Here is a 12,053-nt window from a genome sequence, read left to right on the forward strand (position 1 = left end):
GAGAAGGTTTATTGTGACGCCTGTAAGCAAAGACAGCCTCGAGAGCCAATATGAATTATGGGCAGCTTTAACATTAGACTGCTTGTAAGTTCCGGGAGCAAGGAGCTCATCTTAATCCGCTTGATATTCCTAGTACCCACACAGCATCCGGGACAGAGTAAACGCCAAGGGACTATTGGAGGAATGAATGAATAAAAAACATCAATGAGAAAATAGGGGTTGGGAATCATAATACTATTGGGAATTTTAGACTCTGATGAGTGAACCAGGTCCTGCCCATTAGTGGAGGTGTATGGAGGTGGGGAGGAGATGAAGGGGCATTTAGATTTCTAAGGGAAAGGAGGAACAGACAGACCCACCCTTAGAAAATGCAGCTCAGGTATTTCAAACACCTAATGTAAATGATGAGTTACTGGGTGCAGCAAACCAACACGGCACATGTATAGATATGTAACAGACCTGCGCGTTGTGCACCTGTACCCTAGAACTTAGAGTATAATAATAAAAAAAAAAGAAAATGTGGTACATATACACCATGGAATACCATGCATCCATAAAAAGGAATGAGATCACGTCCTTTGCAGGGACATAGATGGAGCTGAAAGCCATTATCCTCAGCTAACTAACGCAGGAACAGAAAACCAAACACCGCATGTTCTCACTTATAAGTGGGAGCTGAACAATGAGAACACAGGGACACAGAGAGGGGAACAAAAAACACTGGGGCCTCTGGGGAGTGTGGGGGGAGGGAGAACATCAGGATAAATAGCTAATGCACGTGGGGCTTAATACCTAGGTGATGCGTTGATATGTGCAGCAAGTCGCCATAGCACATGTTTACCTATGTAACAAATGTACATGTCCTGCACATGTATCCTGGAACTTAAAATAAAAAAAGAAAAAAAGAAAAGAAAAAAGAAAATGTAGCTCAGGTATAATCTATTGGAAGGGAGAGGAGCACACTGTCTTTGATTTGAGAGATCAAGCCTATCAAGGGGTGTGTCCTGGAAGAGGGGCAGTATATTATTGAACTTACTGCTTCCTATAAGACCTCACCCCTGACTAATCCCCTTCTCCAAACCCCACTTCTGCCCAAGCTTGGAAGGAAATGGCTTGGTAGAAAATGAGCAGAAATAAAATGGTTGGTGAGGAGGAGCAATTGCCAGAGTTGCCCTAGTGAGGAGAGGTCTTTTCATGGAAATAGCTAAGTTCTCTTCTCAGGCGAAGCTGTAGTAACCATCATATTTGTGACTCACAAGGCATATTCCTGTCTGCGATCTCACTGGAGCCCCTCAAGACTGCTACAAGGTAGGAAAGGTAGATTCTATTAGCCTCGTCTCACAGGTGTGAACACTGAGGACCACAGAGCAAGGCAAAGCTGCCCCAGGTCACTGAGGGAGTTGGGGTCAGGAGCAGGCCCTGACACAAGAATCAAATTCATACCCTGGCCTCCCCATCTAACTCATTCAGGTTCCAGATTGCACACATGGCAAGTTCCACGCCCAGGGGCCTAGATGGTTCACAGGATGCCTCCCCCAGCCTTATACTGCCACCCACACAATCCAGGTTTGAGAGTCAGAGATGGATGCTGGGTCTCTGTCTCTCAGAGCTGGCAGGAGTCTTGTTTGAGCCACTAATGTGATAGCCCTTTGTAAACTTTTGTCAGTCTGGGTATTACAAGTGGTCAGCAGGATAGATTGTGGCAGCTGCCTGCATTCAATCCACAGTTGGCCCCAAACTGACTGTATGGCCTTGGGCAAGTTACTTAATCTCTCAGGGCATCAGTTTCCTCATCTTTATAATGGAGATAATCATAGCGGATTTTGACTTTATTTAAAGATTTCTCTAAGCAGTTCAAAATTTCCATGATAGATTGGAATGCCCCATCAGGTGATGAGTCCCCATCACTAGAAGTTTCCCAAAAGGCTGGTGAATGCAAGCATCTGGATTTAGGGAGAACACTGTAAGGCTGAAGCAAGCACTGGATAGGCTCAGAGAGGCTATGACTTACCCAAGGTCACACAGCAAGAAGTAAGAGCAGATCTTTCATCGTCTGCCTCAGCTCTCTCTTCCTTCTCCACCACACTGTAAAGGAAGGGAGATGGGCTCACCAGTTCCCAATCTCCCAACTAACTTAGAATCACCCAAGGGATATTTAGAAAATGCAGTTCCATTGGGCCCACTCCTGGGTATTCTGATTGCAAACATTTCAGACGGAGCTCAGAAACCTGGGTTATTCTTAGGAGTACCCAGGTGTATTGGTTTGCTAGTGCTGTTGTAACAAAGTATCACAAACAAGGTGGTTTAAACAACAGAAATATGTTGTCTTATGGTTCTGGAAGCTAGAAGTGGGAGACCAAAGTGTAGATAGAGTTGGTTCCTTCTGAAGGCCATAAGGGAAAATCTGTTCCACGCCTCCCTCCTAGGACCTGGTGGTTCCCATCAGTCTTTGGCTCTCCTTGTCTTGAAGATGCATTACCCTGATCTCTGCCTTCATCTTCATATTAGATTCTCCTTGTGTTCATGTCTGTCTCTGTGTCTCAATTTCCCCTTTTTATATGAACACAGTCACGTTGGATTTGGGTCCATCCATTCTAACGGCCTCATCTTAACTTGATCAGTTGTAAAGACCCTATTTTCAGATAAGGTCACATTCACAGGTTCTGTGGATTAGGACTTCAACATCATTTTGAAGAACACAATTCAACCCATAACTTCAGCCAGGGTTAAGAATCAGTGCTGTTGACCAGAGCTTTTTCAAATGGAGTGTACCCAGGAACCTCCAGGAGATCCTAGAAAACAGCAGGTTCTGACTCGGTGGCTCTGCGGGCCCTGAGTCTGCTTTTTGAACTGGAGATACTGTTGGAGCAGGTCCAGGGACCACAACGAGATCCTTTTCAAGACAAGATTCCTACAAAACCCAGAAATGATTGCCAAGCAAATAGAAGCTCTTTGCTCCATTTCTCTAGTGAAAAGGACTGCCTTTATTCTTTTTAATCTCCACCTGCAAGTAGAACTCAGATCCTTCATGCCTGTCCCGGAGGAGGAGCCCAGGAGGGGCACCCATCCTAAGGTGGAAAGAAAGGATTGGGCTCTCAAGCTTTGGAAGAAGTTTCCCTCATCCTTATCCTCCCTACCCCAGCTTTGACCTGTTTAATCTTGTCTATTCAGTCATTTTCTTATTCTTGTCGTTTTGTACTGTCCTCCCCCTGCCCCACCCAACGCCCACCCCCAACGCCACCATCTGTTAGCCCAGCTCAGCCTGAGCGCGGGTGGGTGCAGCTGGCTCCCAGGAAGTGACCGCCGTCAGGTCACCTGCGCCGGCCAAGTCACGGGCCAGAACCTCGCAGCCCAGCAAGGCCAGCCCGAGCCGCGAAGAAGTCCAGCCTCGCCCCTGGAGCCAATCTGCAGCCGCCGGAGGGGAAGGTGCGCCCCGCCCCCGCACGCGCCGCCCCAGGCCGGGGTAATCGCGTCCACAATGGAGTGCGCAAAGCCCGGCACAAAGACGACAGCTGCGTGGCAGGGCCTGCGAGGCCGTAGCAGAGGGGCAGCCACCCGCGCCTTGCAGCCTCCTTAATTTATTTATAGATGCGCTCGCTCTTTATGTGGCCTAGTTAAGGACGCCTTTCCATAAATACATAGAAACGGATGTTATTCTAGAGCCCACCAATAATAGACACAGCTGTAGAGGTTGGTGCTGAAATTAACAGCCCCACCTTGCTGTCCCCCCAGAATGGAAAATAAAATTAAAAGCATGCGTTTTGCTTTGGCTTAGGTATATGCAAGAGAGTAATCCTATTTAACAATGAGATGTTTCTTTTAAAACAAAGGAAGAATGTCTTAGCAAACAGTATTTTGGAGCAAGGCTATACCTTTGCTAATCAAAGTCGCCTTGTATCTGGCCCGCGACTCTCACCCTTAACTAGGAGCATCTGTTTAACCCAAACTCAATCCTCTTCTTCCCCAGGCCACACGTGGTTCATTTCTTCACAAAATATGATTTGCCAAACACAATTCCGGCTCTTTCTGATCCACCCACTTGTTTGGGGCGTTGGCCCTATAACCGCTCTTTGGAGTCTAGGGGCTCAGAAAGAATCAAATCATTACAAAGCTGTGAAAGCGTCTCCAGCCTGTATCCCTTTGTTATTTCTCCCAGTTTGTTCGACAGACCCTTAATTCTATTATCCGGTTGTAATTTGGTTCTGTGTCTCTCCAACATTCTTTCCTTTATTCTGCCCTCTTTCTTTGTAATCGATTGACTCATCTGTAATTGGATTTTCTCTGGCTCTTACCAGCTATTAAAAGTAGCTATGTGTGTGTGTATGTGAGTGAGTGTGCTTTCTAACTAGGCCACACTTTCCAACACTTTGCAATCTTTAATCTTGCTCCGAGTTTCTAAGTATGAATTCAATTCCTTGATTCCTTGTGAGGCGTCAGGGAGTTGCAGAAAGGATACAAGCTTTAGAAGCAGTTTGGTCTCGTTTGTTGTGTTTAAGGCTGACATTTATCGAGCTCATACTATGTGCCAGGCATTCTTCCAAGCAGTTTACAGGCATTAATAATCCTTACACCTCCTTTTAGGGCAGATGCTCTTATTACTCCATTTTACAGAAAGCAAGGAGACAAATGGGCTAAGAAACTTGCCAAGGTCAGAGCTTTTGATCACGATGCAATTTTTCTAAGTTCTCTTCATTTCATATCTGGGTGACCTTGGGCACAGCTTCTTATTTCTGCCTCTGTTTCCACATCTGCAAAATGACTAAATGTTGGTTTCTCTCACGGGGCATTTGTTAGAATGTACTGAGGGCACAGTGCCTGGTTGTCAGTGGGGATTAAACACACAGTCAATCCCAGTGCTGGGACAATGCAAGGGAGTCCAGTAACCCCTGAGCTGTGTATTAGAGCAAAGACTAAATAAGGGAACCCTGGGAGCAAGAGTGCAGAAATAGAGCACTGCTCTCAGACGCTCATAAAGCCACTACAGTCTTTGCTTTAGAGGAACGCAAACAGGAACCAAGCAGATCACTTTAGAGAATCATTAGAAAGATTCTGCTGCTGACAAGCAATGTAATTTTTGAGAGTCACTTCCTCTCTGGAGCCTCCGGGTTTCCCAAATGTAAAAGGATGGGGGGAGATGGCTGATCACTGAGATCTCTTCTGTAACTATCTCTGGGGACAGGTTTGGTGCTGTCACCTCAAGGCTGGATCAACCCTGCCACAGCAAGTGAGTGCTTACACACTTCTTAGCTTCATGTCATAGAATTCTATAGCTGACACGACAAATGCATAAAGTAGATACTCTTATCTTCATTGTACAGATGGAGAAACTGAGCCACAGAGTCGCCAAGTAACTTGCCCAAAGTGGCATGGAAGTATTAGGACCAAGATTCAAACCTTGCTCTCTCCACTAAGGCCCGGCCCTGCCCATTTCTCGTGTGGTTCTCAGGTAAAGATAGAGATGGGGTGGTGCAGACTGCAGGCGGTGAGTTAGGCACTGGGAAGGAATAAATGACTAAGGAACAATGGACGTGCCAGACCGACACCACGAGTAGCTTGTTACTTGACCATCATTTACTTTGTGTAAACTTATGACATCCATTTTTTAAACAATCTAATAGATGATTTTGCAAGGCTGTGGAATGACATAATGAATACGAAACACTTAGCATACATAACACCTGGGCCTCATAGTCTCAAAACTCTCCAATCATGTGAAGTATTATAATAATTATTATTGGAATGAATGTTTAAATATAGTCTGTGTGTGCAAAGGTATACAGGGATTTTAAATGTAATTACCAGATTTTTTATATCAGATTAAGATCTATTTATTTAAGTCAAACTTTCAAAATCAGTCCTAAAAATTATAAACAGAATTGGTTCCACCTCACACGCCTCTCTCTACCAGGTCCTCATGCTGTTCAGGGGGACACAAAACCCAATTTTGACTGTCACTCAAGGGGTGCAGTGAGGAATTAACCTCTACTGCAAAACTGCAGAGTAGTATAATTTCATAACTTCAAACATCTGGCAAACTCCACAGGTAGTATTTGCAAAAGCAATTTTGCAATGACCGCTTTTGTTATCGCTTAAGTCTTTTTGAGTATTTTCCTTGGGAAATCTCCAATGTTTAACATTCTGCAGATTTAGAGATTTAATTCTCAATTTTCCCAAAACCGCATGATCCCGAATGTAACACTCCTTTTCAGATTTAAACAACATGTGTGTATTAACCTTGACAGCTCAAAAATATAACCTAATTGGACCACAGTTGTACAGACTGATCATTATAGTATTGTTTGAAATAATAAATAGCTGTAAGCAACTTACATATCCAACTATGAAGAGCTGACTCAATAGCTCATGGCATCTTAACAGTACTCTAGTTACCATTAACTAGGGGTTGGAGGAGGCAGGGAATAGGGAGTGACCTCAAATGGATAAGAAATGTTCTGAAATTCAGTAACAGAATTACACAACCTTGTGGAAATACTAAAAACTACTGAACTGTACACTTTAAAGGGGTGAATTTTATGGTATGTGAATTATCTCAATTGAGAAAAAAGTTAGGAAAAAAAGATTGGTACAATTCTGCCCATTAAGAGTCAACAAACTATTATACAAAAAAATTTTAAATGATGTTATAGAAATGTACCTATTGACATAGAATAAGATTGAATATATTAAGGGGGGGAACATGTACCAAGTGAGCAAGTAAGACTCATTTTGATGAAAAAGTAATATCTGTGTCCAGATGGATGTAGAATATAAACCAAAGTGTTAACTGGTTATTTCTGAAATTATAGGTGGTTTTTGTTTCTTTTTTTCATCTCTAGGGATATATATATAGGATATATATAGAGAGAGATATATATAGGATATATATAGAGAGAGATATATATATAGGATATATATACAGAGAGATATATATAGGATATATATATAGATATATATATTCATAGTTGGATATATAAGTTGCTTACAGCTATTTATTATATATATATTTTATTAAGGGAGGGGGAAAAAGGAGAAAACAATTCTAGGAAGAGGAGAGGATAGATGAGAGGATAAGTTTAGACCTTCAACAAAACAGAAATGGACAAGCTTCAACAATGTGTCCAGTGTGCTCCACAATGCATGTTCTGTTCCAGGAAAACCATCATCTGTGGCCACAGGACAAATACACAAGGCTTCAATGTTTACTCGTAGACTGCCCTATCTCTTTCACTTGGATTTAGAAAATGAAGGGACAGTTCTCCTGATAAAAGTTACAAACAAAGCCAACTTCATCTGTCAACCTTTTTTTTTTTTTTTTTGAGACTTTGAGACAGAGTCTTGCTTTGTTGCCCAGGCTGGAGTGCAGTGGTGAGATCTCAGCTCACGGCAACCTCCGTCCCCGGGTTCAAGCAATTCTCTTGCCTCAGCCTCCAGAGTTGCTGGGACTACAGGCACGTGCCACCATGCCCAGCTAATTTTTGTATTTTTAGTAGAGGTGGGGTTTCATCATGTCGGTCAGGCTGGTCTCGAACTCCTGACCTCAAGCAATCCACCTGCCTCGGCCTCCCAAAGTGCTGGGATAGCAGGTGTGAGCCAGCGCACCCAGCCACCTGCCAACCTCTTTTTGATAAACATAACCGAGTTTCACCTGTTATCAAAGACGCCCTCTAAAATCTGTTAACAGCAATTTTTTGGTTGGTTATTTCCATATCATTGACATCATATACAAAATCATTCCTATCAAGAAAGAAAGGAGAAATAAAATGATATTTTCAGAGCATCTGCTATCGATTAGGCATGTTTCAGGCAGTGTTGATGGCCATGTTTACTGGGCACTGACAACATGCCCAGAAGTTGAGCATTGGGACCTATTATTGTCAGAGACACAGAGAGGCTGCTACGCCAGCCTGAGCTCACCTGGCTGCTGATGACAGAGCCAGGATCTGAATGCCAGTGTGTCTGACTCCCCAGAATCAAGTTCTAAACCTCTATAGCACACCACCCCCAGCCCGATCCTTGCTCCTTGCTCCCACAAGGTCCTTGTAGCCAACTAATAACCAAAGCACCATAGATTTCTGGAACAGCTTCTGTGAAATAAAATTGATCAGGGCTGCTGGACAACTCACTTAACTGAATTGCCAGTGCTCAACCCTGACCTTCCCCATTGAGGATGAAGCCCCCAGCACACACATACTCCATGTGCTAGAAAACATAATACTAGAGGGAGAAGGAGGAAGGGGAAAGGAGAAATAAGGAGGGAAGGCAGCAAGCCTCCCTCCTACTGTGCTCCCTCCCATCCATCCAGGGCTTCCCCTGGCCCCCACTCCCTCCCCACAGCCCTGCAGTTGGTCCCATTATCCCTTCCACCCCAGCTAATTATAGTCACTGATTACCTAACAGCAAGCGCTACTATCACCTGCTTTGGCCTGACAGATTATGCCATCTGGGCCACGTGGCTAGGGTCTGAGAGCCATGAGAGGTCACAGAGAGGGGCAAATGGCTCTGAATGGGAAGAAATGTGTTTACAGCCCTGACAGCTGACTGGGCAATTAAAGGGGCTTTAGCTGTGTGTTCCCAGCTGAAACCCCTCTCCAGGGGCCTCGCCACCTAGTGCTATTAGCTGATGGATGTGGCTGCATATCATACCGGTTCCAAATGTGGACATGCTATGGGACTGCACCCTCTCCTAAAAAGGACAAGAAAAAGGACTCAGAGAAAGCTGTGGGCTCACAGTTGTTTGAGGTCCTTGTTGAGCCGACACCAGAATATACCCTCAGAAGAGATGGCCAGCATTTTGAGAAAGCAGTGTCCAAATACCTTTTTCACTTCCTATGTTTATTGTACATTACCTTAAATACATGTGTGAAACACACTTTATGAAATTGAACTCTATGTGACTTCTATATTAACAACTTTTGTTTCCTTATCAGCAGTGTGTCTGTCTCTAACTTTACTATGCCTGTATATGACTGTCAATCTTATTAAGATGCAGGTTCTAAATCTATGTGGGGAAAGACAGGTGAGGTAGAACACAGTTTTGGTATTTCTAAGGAGCTCCTAGAGGAAGCAAACACCACTGGTCCACAGACCATACTTTGAGTAGCCAGGACCTAATACACTATTGAATAAAATTAAATTAGTGAATTAATATTGTATAGAAAACCTATAGATTAGTATTTCTCAAACTGTGTACTTCGGAACGCTAGTTATCCAAGAAAGCTGCCTGCGCTCCAGTAGGTTCTTAGTCAAGTAAGTTTGGGAAGCACTAGGTACTCTGGGTCCCCCTGGGAATTCACAATACACATGATTAGCATATCAAAGCTGAGAAAACCCACAGTGATCTCTTCCACTTTTTTTGTGAACAGTTTGCAGTCTACTAAAAGTTTTGTGCTCTATGCCCTAAATGTTTGTTGCAATCCTTGCTGAATATTTTATACTATCCTGATTGCTTAACCTGTCTATTAATTTCTCCATTTTGAAAATGCCTTCTCAGCCAGACAAAGTTATTCACATGAAACACACACATGCACATGCACACACACTGGCAAGAAAGGCTTTGAGACTTCAGAGCAATGCCCATATGAGGTACTGCCATCAAATGCAGGCATTTTGGCAGTTAGTTTCCTGACAGCTTCTGAGTACAAATGAGTAAAGCTTGCCCAGCTTTTCCTACTCCCAGTTTGAGGAGGAAGCAGGAATAGAGTAAAAAGCCAGGAGGACTGGATATGTAGCATGTCTGGAGGCCTGATGGCAAAGGCCAGCAGTCAACGGAAAATTGAGTCAAGACTGATTTGCTTAGAATGTAACTTTTAAAAATTGCCAAACGTTTCTAAAAGTATTTTTACATGACCTCATAAGATGCACACCATATAATACCAAAAAAAAATGACTAAGTGGAAGGCACAATGTGACCATAGCTTGTGTGTGTCTGTGTGTACAGCAAGTGTGTGTGTGCACGTGTGCAAGTAACCACACACACAACTATGAAGGAGTAAAGTGGAATCATTAAGAATATTAGCTTGAGAGTCAGACAACATTAGGTTCACATCACAGCTGATCCAAGTTTCTTAACGTTTAGTTTGTATCTTCTTTGAGGTGGGGCTGAGAATTTCCACCTCACAGGCTTATGTGGGAATTAAATGAGAGGTCTGGCAAGCAGTTAGCACATTGCCTGGCTCAAATTAAACACTCCCCAAATGGGAGCTATGATTGTAACTAATATGGAAAAAGCCTGCAAGAAAATGCACAAAGTGTTAACAGTGGGTCATCTGCGAGTGATGAAATGAATTTTTTTATTTGTATATTTCTCTATTATCCAAAATTACTCAAAGAAAAAATATTTTAAGTCAAAAAATTAAACAAACTTTATTAAGTAAAATGTTAATTGTAGATTTAGGGGCTGGTAAAATGTGGGTCATTTTTATTTTCTCCTTTACGCTTTTTAATATTTCTCAAATTGTCCACTATTTACTAACTTTAACAGTTTTTTATATGAAAGCCAGGCCTATACATATTTGGATATTTTGGAGAAATACAGAAAAACCCTGAAAAGAAAGTGAAAAATAACTGACAGTCTCATGACTTTTTCCTTTATGCTTATTTTTTGTTGTTTAAATTTATAAAGTACAGACTCACTCCTAAATGAATGGCCTTCTTGAATTGTAGGGTGCACATTGTAAACAGTCACATCCAGTGGTCCTAAAACAGTCCCCCACTGCCCACCTCCCACCACTCTCCCCAGAAAAAGTCACTGATAAATTGGATATAAAGTCTTCCAGCATATATCTAAGACACACATGTGCATGTATGTATATGTTTCTATGATTAGGTAGAAATATCCACATTAAAAAATCCAAGAAAGATGTTGGAGGCCCCCTAAATGTAATGAATATAGAGAAAATCTGTCCCTCAACTCGGCTCTGGGAGGGAGAACACCTTCCTCATATTCTCCATGTATGAATTTACTTCAGCAAATGTGCAGTAAGCACCTACTCTGTTGTAGGGAGTTTGCAATTTACTAAACAAAGATGAAAAAGACACTAGCCTTCTGATCTCAACAAGCTCCCAGTCTATAAGGGAAATGCACGTATTATAAATGTTTGCAGTGCTATGTGGCATATACAATAATAGAAGCTGATAATAGATCCAGAGGCAGTAATAAAAGAGAATAAATCCCTCCTTCTCTAGGGATTCAGGAAGACTTCCTGGAGAAGGACTTATCTGACTTGAGTCTAAAAAATTATACATTCTGGTTCCTATCAGACCTATGAAACTTGCAGTTTGCCCACATTCATTATGTCTACTCACATCTCCGTTCTTGGGCTGCAACACATCCCCATGCTTCTCCTCCTGGCTAAACCCTACTCAATCTTCCAAACCTAACCAGAAGTCACTTTTTGGAAGTTTTCCATCACTACCCAGACTATAGGAAGTACCCATACTTTCTGTGCATGTGTATTTGTCATAACTTACCTTAAACTGCTTAGTTATATGCCTGTCTCCCTACAGGACTGAAAGTCAGTATTTTACCTTATTCATATTTGTGTGATGGGGCAGGACTGAACACCTGGGGACAACTGAACATCACGCCTGGTACACAGTTAGTGCCAAATAAATGTTGCCTGAAAAAAGTACAGCACTAGAGTAGCACAACATTAGGCCCATAATACCTGTGGCCACTTCTGGCATAAAGAACATGTTTGTGCTAATCAGAAAACTCCTTTTCAGAGCCAACCAGTTTGAAAAAATGCTCCTTCTAGGAGCACATAGTTCTTAAGGTGTGCAGATGAGCAAACAGACAGTACCTTGTGTTTATGGGAAGAAGTCGTCATTTATTCTGGCTCTTCCTCCAGGTTAAAGCAGCCCTAGTAAGCAAGAGCAGAGGCTGGGGTCCAGCCCCGGGACATTCTTCTGAGCGTCCACCACTGTCAACTGTAGCCCTGATGACAGGGTGATGAACAAGATGGGTTTCTTCTCCATGTGGAGCCTAAAATCTGTTCAATTCAAGAGTCAAGTAAACCCACATAATAAGTGGGTGCTTATAAAATGCAGAGTGA

This window comes from Gorilla gorilla, chromosome 3, assembly GCF_029281585.2.
Source record: "Gorilla gorilla gorilla isolate KB3781 chromosome 3, NHGRI_mGorGor1-v2.1_pri, whole genome shotgun sequence".
NCBI classification, from domain to species: Eukaryota; Metazoa; Chordata; class Mammalia; order Primates; family Hominidae; genus Gorilla; species Gorilla gorilla.